Below are 10,706 nucleotides of genomic sequence, written 5' to 3'. Positions count from 1 at the left end.
CATTTATCACTAGCAAATTTGGCCAATTTTTCAATATATTTGACCTCAATTTCTTTAAGATTTCTGATATTTGTCACTTGTACTCAGTAGCATATTTAGTTGGTAATTTAGTTCATTAAATACTTTATGTATATGTATTTATGTATTTTCCTTGCAGTAAAGCAGTTGAATTGCTATAAAAACAAAGTACGATTTTTCCCTTAAATCATCTGAACTTTATTTCTTGCACACCAGTTAGGTTGTCATAGCTAAGCTTTACCACCATTACTTAGCAATATAACTCATACCTAAAACAAAATATCAAGAGAAAAGGCTAGAAGAGAAACAAAACCCAAGACTTATCAAAGCTTTTCTAGACTGAGTTTTCAACAGTTAGTGTGAATAAATAGAACAGTTCTCACAGCAGTCAGATGGCTGAAGTCTAGTTACCATTGCACAGGATGAAGTAAATAGGAAGGATGTGTGCATGCAGGGAACAGAGTTCAGAGCGTATGAGGAGAGGAAGGATTATACTTAATAATAGATACATTTTTGAACTCCTTAGGACTGTTTTGTTGCCTGTGACTGCAGAGCACTGTGGGATTTTTTACTGTACTGTGTTTCCCTAGGGTCTTATCATTAGATAGTTACCTAATTAGCACACAGCACATTCTTGTCTATGTTCTATTTGCACTGCAGATGCTTCCATTTCATACATCATTCACAACCTGCAGCAATTACAAAGTGGTAAATGACCTTATGTGATAATTACGCTAATAGATCTATATTGTTTCATTTGGAGAAGACTGTTTGGAGAAATGAGGTGTCTGACATGTACAAAGAGTGGTTGCAATTATGTTCTTTATTTAAATCTGGAACACAACACCAAAAGAAAGAAAACTTTGGACAGAAAAATTGCACTGTGTTACCATTTGAATGCAATTCTTAGATATTTCTCTTAATAATTCACATGAGCTTTTTGCCAATTTATTTTTTCTTGGGCAAGCAATATTTAGAATTATTAATTGAAATTTCTATTAATAAATAAATAATATTCTGCATTGTTAAAATCAAGGAAAAGAAAGCAGATTATTGTGTTCCTTTAAAATTACTCAAAAGCAGTTTAGTGCATGAAATATAGCTCAAAGGGTTGGAGTGAATGTCTGCATGAAGACCTAAGGATATTTGGGATTTGATGTCTTGCTTTTAGTACACCCAGGTTTGATCTTCAGCTATGCTGTAGGGTTTCCCAAGTACTGTAGGGTGTATCCACCTTAAAAATAATTCTAGTATTAGTGTTTACAAGGATTGCTAAACTCATGTCTCCCCAATATGTACAGATGTCCAGTAAGCAGATGAAAACGTATTCATATGCACTGCTTATTAAGAAACTGCAAATCAATGACAGTAAGATATTATATCATACCAGTGAGAAATGGCAGAGCCTGACATGCTACCCGTGGTGTATGCGATATGCCAAAAATAGTGACAACAAGTCTCACAATGAAAACGATACTGGTGCCCACTCGAGCAAATCCATGAACAATGGGATGACAGTGCTTCAGTGCTACCAGTGAGAATGGCATGGATCATAAAGACTGGAAACAATCAATTCTGTAGGATGTGGAGAGAAAGAAACTCATTCAATCCAATATGTTGGTGGGATTGATAGCTAGATCAACCTCTTTTGAAATAGATGGAAATTTCTCAAAAAACCTTAATAGAACTATCATATGATTCAATGATTCCACCACTGGCAACCATCCAAAATTAATTCAAAAGATACTCACAGACATTTATTTATTGCAGCAATAATTAGAATAGCCAATATTTGGAAACAACTTAAGTGCCCAACAAAAGATGAGTGAGCAAATAAATTGTTGTACATGCACACAATGGAACACAATTTGCCTGCAAGAAAAGATGGAATTTTCAGGTTTTTGCATCCTGGGTAGAATTGGAGGCTATCAGACTAAACAAAATGTAAAGAAGAATGATTTAAGCCCCGGGTTATCTCACTCATTTGTAAAATATAAAGAAATAGAGAAAGGGAATTAGATAATGATGAATGAAAACAAACCCTGAGAATCTGCCAACAGAACTGAGTTTTTTTAAGTAAGGGGATGGGATGGAAGAAGGACACAGAAGGGATCTAGAGACAGTGGCAGGGGAGGGGGGCATGTTGTTATAATGATGAGGGATATGGTACAGTAACATTGCAGGCCTATGTTTACACTAATGATGCTGAATTACAGAAATGGTACTGAGCTCTCATTTAATCTTTTTTTTTTTTTTACATATGGTTTCCCCCCCTCCTAAAGATCATTGGAAAGTGAGGGGCAAGAAAATAGATCACAACTTTCTAACAAGACTTAGGGTTCAGATAAATGGTTAATTCTATACTCACAGATGAAATTGTCTTTTTCAGAGCAAAATCTGGAACTTATAGAGGTGAAACAGCAACAAGTATCAGGAGCCACCAATCAGATATTTTATTTTTATTAGCTAATGAGAAACATCTAAAAGACTCCTCCCAACTTTTGCTTATTTTCTTTACTGTCCTGGTTTTTCTCCATGACATTTCTGTTATACTTTAAATATGGTCACCATTAAAATCAGGTTTGTTTTCAGACTGCCTGGAAACTTCTCTCTCCCCCTCACCAGTCGCTCTTTTCCAAAGACATTTTCTTCGAGTCTTTCTCACTTAGTCACCCAGTGCTTTGGTGACCCTCACTCCTACAGGGTAGATTTAAACTTTGCTTCTTTTGTAATCACAGAGGGTTTTTTTTTAGATTTTGTTTTGGTAACATCATGGGACTCACTTCCCCACCCCCTCCACCCTGAACTAGTCATGGTCTCATGGGACCAAAAATTGTATTATGCCACTCTCTTCTCATCATCACTATTGTTATTCTCCTTTATTATTTTTTTTAAAACCACACATTGTTCTTCTCAGCTCAAAGCTTGACATTCCAAACTCCAAATAGTATTTCAAACAGGATGAAATAAGTAGTTGGCCATACTGTGCCAAAATGAAATGCTTGCCCCTTCTAATCAGTGCAGTTAAATAAGACAGACTTTGTTGAATATCTTATAAAGCATTCCTAAGTACACATTTTAGATGTAACTGAGTGAGTAAACAATTAGAGTACTGTAAGTTGCTTCAGAAAATAAAGCTGAATAATGTATTAAAGCAACATCAAGGATGAAAATTCTCTTTTAGGGAACTAACATGCTTTTCTTTCTCCCATTGGAAAAGTATCTTAGGAGAGAGAGTGATATATTATATTTTGGGAAAACTGAGAAACTTAACTTAGGCATTTTTTACTTGGTCTCCCTTGCCCCTTCCTACTATTTGATCATAATTGATTGATAAGTTAGAGTAAATCTAGAAGAGATTTTACTCTAGCTAATCAGAAAATTCCAGTTTATTTATTTTTTTTGGGGGGGGAGTGGGGTGTAAGCAAGAGAGGAAGCTCCCAAGCAGAGCTCAGGAGACCTAGTGGCCACTTGAGGCAATTTTTTAATTTTGAGGCCTGAAGTTCAGTGTAAGGGCCTGAGGATGCAGTGCCACTCAGGCACTGCATTGCAGGGATTACCAGGGCCACCACAGTAGTGCGTGTGGCCTCCACAGCTGTACTCCAAGAATTTCTTGGAGTACCAGGATACTTGAGGGTTGAACAGGGGTCAGCAAAATGCAACACACATGCCCTAATTTCTGTACAGTCTCTTCAACCTCAGGAAATACCTTATTGAGAAAGGGCTCTATAGGTGGAAGGCTGTGTGTTAGAACATTGTATGACTGAAACCAAATCGTGTAAGCCTTGTAACTATATCTCACAGTGATTTAATTAGAAAAAAAAAGCAACACAAACAAACAGACTTCTCTGCATTTTAAAGGAAATTTCTCCTTCACTAGATGTTGAAAGGAAGGGATGCAAAAGAAATACAATTTCAAAGAAAATCTTGATAAAGTCATTTTTGGTAATTTGAATCATTGGGTTCTCAGTGCACTCATTTCTGGAATGTCACTGGCTAACTATTGGGCACTCAATTCTAGTACCTCATTGGGTACACATTAGGCATCCAGTAACTAATTGGTTTTTGGTGAATATTGGTGAACTAGTTTTTGGTAGAAGTCAGAAAGAGGATATGGATGTGTAACAGTTTATATATGGGCTTAAAAGCCAAATGAATTGCTTTAATGTATTAATTGTCCTCTACTAGATTTGTGAACTTATGCAATCTGTTATCTACTCTAAATCTCATGTTCATTGTTCCTGGAATAGGATAATAGTCTCACGTATAAACACTTAATGGTTATTCTTCATTATCAGTGCTTTCATTGTATCTATGTAGAGGTTTAAACATATGTGATAAAGAATGACGGTTCTACTGCTTTAATTAAATCTAATTATCAGGGAGATAGTTCACTGAGAGAATGAGCTAGGAAGAAATGCATCACTTCATTCTTTTGTTTCTTTACCTAGTACACTCCTTAAGCAATTTTGTTAAGTAAATTGGGTGTGAGGGTTGAGTCACACCTGGCAGTTCTTAGGGACTACTCATAACTCAGGAGTCACTCCTGATGGTTCCAGGGATCAAACCCAAATTTGCATGCAAACATTGTTTAGCCCATTTTGCCAAGGCTCAATGATCAAATTTAAAAGGAACAAATTGTATAACAATATTTTTCTAGATAACATAAACTTATAAATTGTATAAAGAATATTATCAGAAAGAAGAGCAATTCATGCAGTTAAAACTTTATAAGCCTACCAATTTTGATAAAAAATGTTATCTTCTATTTTCAAAGTTTATTTCAGTTTGCCCAATGAGAATATGATCCACTAATTTTTGCCTTTGTTGAAATATAATGACTAGAAAGAAACAGAATAATTTTTCTGTTTGCAGTTCAAAAGTTTAATCCTTCTAATTCTACAATAAATCAATAGATAAAACCCGAATTTCTTTGTAGTGGATTTATAACAAGTTAAGTTGAATGACTAGGCTGAGCTTCATTTCAAATAAAGAAACTGGAATATCTTATTATTAAGGAACAGTGTTTCAAAGCTAGAAGTAACCACAAGAGTACCTAGGAGAAGCAAGTAAGGTGATTAACAATAGTTGATATTAAAAAGTGATTTTCACAGCTTTGGTAAGGTATGTTTACCAAATCAAGTAGCAATATAATTGGCTGCAGATTAGCAAAATTGCCTTAATCTTTCTTTTTTTCTTTTCTACTTTTTCTTTTCTTCTTTTTCTTTTCTTTCCTTTTTTTTTCCTTTTCCATTCCTTTCTTTTCTTGATTGCATCCTCTCCCTCTCATTATTCCAAGGGAAGAGAAGAACTATCATCAATGGTAAAAGGCAGTTGCAAAAGCAACACCTAAGACTGAATTCATGCTCAGGCAAGAATGCTCTGGCTCCTCCTCGTGGTTTCGGTGCTCTACATCTCAGAGAAACTTCTCTAGTCACGAACTATAAAAATGATCCCTGAAGGTATAGTCTTGTCTTACTCTTTCTAACACTGTTACCATCTTGTTCAAAAAGTGGAAAAAGTACAAATCGTTGTGAATTAGCAGAGTTTTGGTTTATCTTAAGTGCAAGCTGAGTTTTGGAATCTGAGGATCCATCCGCAGTATCACTTATCCTTATATTATCCCTACTTTGGAAAACCCTATAACCAGATCTATCTCTTCAAAATACAAAAGCCAACTTTGTAGCTATAGACAAGATACAAACATGAAGCCAGCTCATATTTTCCTATAGCTTCTCTTTCTAGTTAAGTCTGCAAACTAATTTGGATTAAACTAAAACAGACTTTTGCTCCAAGCATTTTGGAAGTTTAAAGAGTTTGGCTAATTTTGGTTGTCTTTTCAAAATATTTCTTATATGGCTTCTTCATGTCTGCGTCCTGGAAGGGGACCAATATGTGCTTAAATCTTGTAAGAAGTTGCTCTTTTCTTCGGAAAGGCAGCAAATGCATGGAAGATCTAAAGAATTTTGTCTGTTTTTCTTAAATAAAAAGCTGGACAAAGTTCATTACCAATCGGATTCAGTGTTATTGAGTTAGCAAAGTAGATTAGATACCTAAAATACAGGATCATTTCCCTAATATATTAAAACTTATTAGGTACCTTAAATTATTTTTAAGAAAACAATCACAGAAAAGTATGTTTTTGAAGTCTTATATGTATCTCTCCCTCTTTCTTACTCACTATGATTTTATTGGTAGAACCTGAAAGCAGGTTATTTTAATCTCTGGTTTAATTTCTGTGCAATCATTGGTGCTTGGTACTACATAAGAAATCTACTCTTCTAAAAAATCTTTGCCACTGATGCCACATACAAATACCGTATGGACTAGCTCTCAGAGCCAAAGCAGGAAAAATCGCCAAAGGGTAAAAATAGTTCTTGATATGATGATATGCTGCTAAAAGCCACATGGTGTTTGGGTGCAGCATTTCACAGTCAAACAATCATAATTTCATGCCTAAAATGTGCATGTTATTTCAGGAAAATACAAAATCTGAGCATTGCACATTTGCTACAGAATGACCAGTGAGTGTTGCTATAATGATTTGTTTTTCTTTTACAAATGAATATTTCTTGCTGAGCCTTTTCATGCCATATTGCCTAGGGTGGCAATGGGAGTAAGGACAGACTGAGGTGAGGGAAAGAAGGATTGTGTCTATCTAGGCTTTTCTGCTAAATTCCTATACTCTAAAAACAAGGTACGATATAAAACCAGTGTCTCTTCTTGTCTTTCTCATCTGAAACATCCTGTACTATAGTTCTCAAGAGGAAATGAGTTTTGTGGGGCTTCTGCCTAGTAGTGAGACAGTCTTTAGGATTGTTTATATCCTAACTCACAGAGCTCTTGCATTTCTGTGTAACCGTTAATAAATATTTAGGACAGCAGAACCCACCCTCCCTTAAAGTTGTAATAGATTTGAAGGGTTAAATTGTCTTGAGTCTCTGACCCTTGTGATATAAATATAAGAACATTATGACTGTAGATATAAATATAATATATATTTAGAAATATAATAATGTATATATAAATATAAGATATAAGTATAAATATAAGAACATTATGACTAAATAATCATCGTGTTTTATTGAAGTCATATGAAAATTCATAGTTAGACTTGAAAAGGAGGGAGTTAGGCACAAGAAGGAATGAAAGAGCAAAAAACAAAAGAAAGAGGGGGGGGAAATAGTTTTTCATTTTGTCCTGGAAACAAAAACATTCTGCTTAAAGAGAAAAGGGAAGTTCAGAAGTTTCTAAACTAAAGTTGAAGTTATTAGTATTTAATAAGCTAGAAAATATTTGAAAGCTTGGAAACAAAAGAATTAGTTGAAAAGTCAGAAAACTTGGGAGGATGGGGATTAATGCAAGACTCAAATCAAGGTAAATAGAAAAGTGTCTAATTCATACCGTTACAATGACTGAAAACACTATAAAACTCACTGTGTGCCAGATACTTTAATTAAAATTAACTTGCTAAGTTTTCTACAAAAATTTTTATAGGTATTATTACTATACCCATTTTAAAGTTAGGAAACTGAGAAAGAAACATTATCATAGCTCTCCAGAACACTGATCAATTGCTAAGCTATATTGTTCTGAGAAAAGTTGGGAATTGAGCCTAAAGGTGTAGGGACAGACCCGTGAAAACAAAGTCAATAGTTAACTAGAACTAGTGAAAAATTTCTTAGTATTAGATTCATAACAAAATTGTGTAAAAATTATGATAATTTTGATAATTTCCAAACTGCATTGGCTTGTAGTTGGTTCTTTATATCACTGGGTCATAGTAGAATATCAATCTGAAAACTCTTCTCATCTTTAGCTATTTCTTCTTGTTCTTCCTAACCTCTTCCCACCATCTTTTTGATCCTCCTCTTTGTGCCTTTTTCAGGAGTCTTCTCCAAGAAATCTTTTTCCATACATTCATTTTTGTCTTGTGTCTACCTTTCTGAAGATGCAAAATGACACTAGAAGCAAGAAGTAAAAAATGGAGATGTTGTCTATGCAAATGACACTTTCTTTATTTTTATGCCACATGATATCATTTATTTAAAGTTTAGGAGATGTAAAGCCAAATTGTTTATGCAATTTTTTTTTATTTTATTGAATCACTGTGAGATAGTTACAAGTTTTCATGATTGGGTTACAAGAACACAATGATCAAATACCCATCAGCACATTCCCCACCACCAATATTCCCAGTATACCCCCCCTTTCTTACCCTCCCCCTGCCTCCATGGCAGACAATATTCCCCATACTCTCTCTCTACTTTTGGGCATTATTGCTTGCAACACAGACACTGAGAGGTCATCATGATTGGTCCATTATCTACTTTCGGCACGCATCTCCCATCCAGACTGATTCCTCCAGCCATCAGTTTTTTAGTGATCCCTTCTCTCCTCTGCTCATGAAGCAGTCTTCCAGTTCTGGGGCAATCCTCCTGGTCCTTGTATCTACAGTTCTTGGATGTCAGACTCATTTTATGTTATTCTATACTCCAGAAATGAATGCAGTCCTTCTATGCCTATTCATCTCTTTCTGATTCATTTCACTTAGCATGATACTCTCCAAGTCTATTCATTTATAAGCAAATTTCATGACTTCATCCCTCCTATCAGCTGCATAGTATTCCATGTGTAGATGTACCAAAGTTTCTTTAACCAGTCATCTGTTTTAGGGCACTCGGGTTGTTTCCAGAATTTGGCAAATGACACTTTCTAGAATTACATTTAGGAGGAAGGAGTGACCATTAACCCAGCAGAGTAAGTTCTATGAAGAGTCAGAAAGTCTAAGATCGACAGAAAGCTGAATCAATATTATAGAAAATAGAAGAGTTCTTCCATTAAGTCAGCATCACTTTCTAGCTTTATTGGTGTATTTTATGAATTAGGAGGGAGAGGAGTACTCACTAATGAGCAGAAGGGATGGCTAGAATTTGGAGAAAGAAAGTCTGAAATAGTGTGAGCCCTACACTACACACACACACACACACACACACACACACACACATATATATATGTATAATAGGGCTCACACTATAGATATATATATGTAGTGTATATATATATAAAAAATATATATATATATATAAAACTACTCTGTCCTTAGACAATCTTTAGAACTTCTCTCAGTCAAATAATGAGGGTAAATAAGAGAGCTAGAATGAAAAACATATCTGAAGTTTCTTTTCTTGGATCTCTATCAATAGATCAATAGATTGAGTACATGATTTGCCCAGGTTACATCCCTGGCACCACATGCTTTCCTAACCACTGCAAGAACTGTTAAGGACAGATCTAGGTAGCTCCCAGCACCATTTGAGTGTGGCTTCAAAATCAAACAAATAAATAATTCTCAGTTTCCATGGTGGAGTGAGGTGGGCATTCTGGAGAGGACGTGGAGCTGGAACGAACTGTATTGGAAACCATGGTAGCACTGTAGCACTGTTGTCCTGTTGTTCTTCAATTTGCTCGGGCATGCAGCAGTAACATCTCCATTGTGAGACTTGCTGTTACTGTTTTTGGCATATCGAATACTCCACGGGTAGCTTGCCAGTCTCTGCCGTGTGGGTGGGATACTCTCGGTAGCTTGTCATATATGTTCTTACTGTTTCTATGAAATAAATAGCCAAGTGTGTTATGAGTAAACTTAATCCATTGTTATAATTAGGTGATAATTTTAAGATAAAGATGAGATTTTCATGGCTATGAGCAGATTTGGATTCTGAATTTGCTTTTTTCTAATTTAAACTTCCAGATCCCTCTTTCAACAACAAACAACTTCCTCCAAACATGGTTGCTTCTATGTTCTGAATCGAGAACCCTTGTCAACGAGCAGCACAAAAATTCCAGTGAGAAACAGAAGTCATACAAGAGTTAGTATCCTGTGAGTCACCCAAAGAAATACTGTGCACATTTAGGAGAGAGAAGGCTGATTGTCCCCAAAGTATCAGGGAGCCACTCCCCTTTAAAAAATGGGTGGCTCATGAATTTGCAGTGACATGGCTTCTTTCATGGATTCTGTATTCCATGCCTCTTACCAAGGAAAGCATCTTCTTCTTTTCATTTTTCTCAAATCTCTCATTTTATACATCTCTAGTCTGTTCAGATGATCATTCTTGAGCAGACAAGAATCTGCTCTGGGGCAAAGGGAAGTATTCCTTGCCTATAACAAATGGATTAGTATTTCTTTCATGAACAACATATTTATCTTCATTTTGCCTTTCCTTAAAAATGAAGAAAGATGACTAGTATTTTCACTTTTTTTGAAAGAAGTGGTGCACATCTTTAAACTTTTTTGATTATAGCAAATTCTTGTCCAATTACTGAACAAATATGGATAAATGGCAATTTGACCATTTTTCCTAGAATTAATTGAAGTCATGTGTATGTATGAAATAAGAAAAATAAAATGATATGAGAATATTTTAAATTAATAAATCTAGTTATTAATTTTTATTGAAACAACCAGTAACTGAAATGAAACATTACCACTGTTTGAATGAAAAGAGAACTTATATAGAGTTAAGAATTTATGTAGAATTAGAGCTTAAAATTTAGGGCAGACCAGAGAAATATGATAACAGAGCTTTCTTTAACTACTTGCCCTTAAATTTGCATTATAACAATTCACTCACTCCATAGTTCAAAAAGTGGGAGTACAAAGTTTTGTATCAGAGAAATAGAATTTT

The 10,706-nt window shown here is 35.1% G+C and overlaps 1 non-coding gene across 1 annotated transcript; it reads right to left on the bottom strand.

The window, feature by feature from the left end:
* Positions 1-5,283: 5,283 nt before the first annotated feature.
* LOC129400330 (small nucleolar RNA U3) lies at positions 5,284-5,490 on the bottom strand. The gene has a single exon (XR_008627590.1). It is a non-coding gene; the product is annotated as a small nucleolar RNA U3 (small nucleolar RNA).
* Positions 5,491-10,706: the final 5,216 nt, after the last annotated feature.

Source organism: Sorex araneus, chromosome X, assembly GCF_027595985.1.
Source record: "Sorex araneus isolate mSorAra2 chromosome X, mSorAra2.pri, whole genome shotgun sequence".
Classification (NCBI taxonomy): domain Eukaryota; kingdom Metazoa; phylum Chordata; class Mammalia; order Eulipotyphla; family Soricidae; genus Sorex; species Sorex araneus.
Note: the sequence above shows the minus strand (reverse complement) of the source record. Positions and strands in the feature narration are given on the sequence as shown.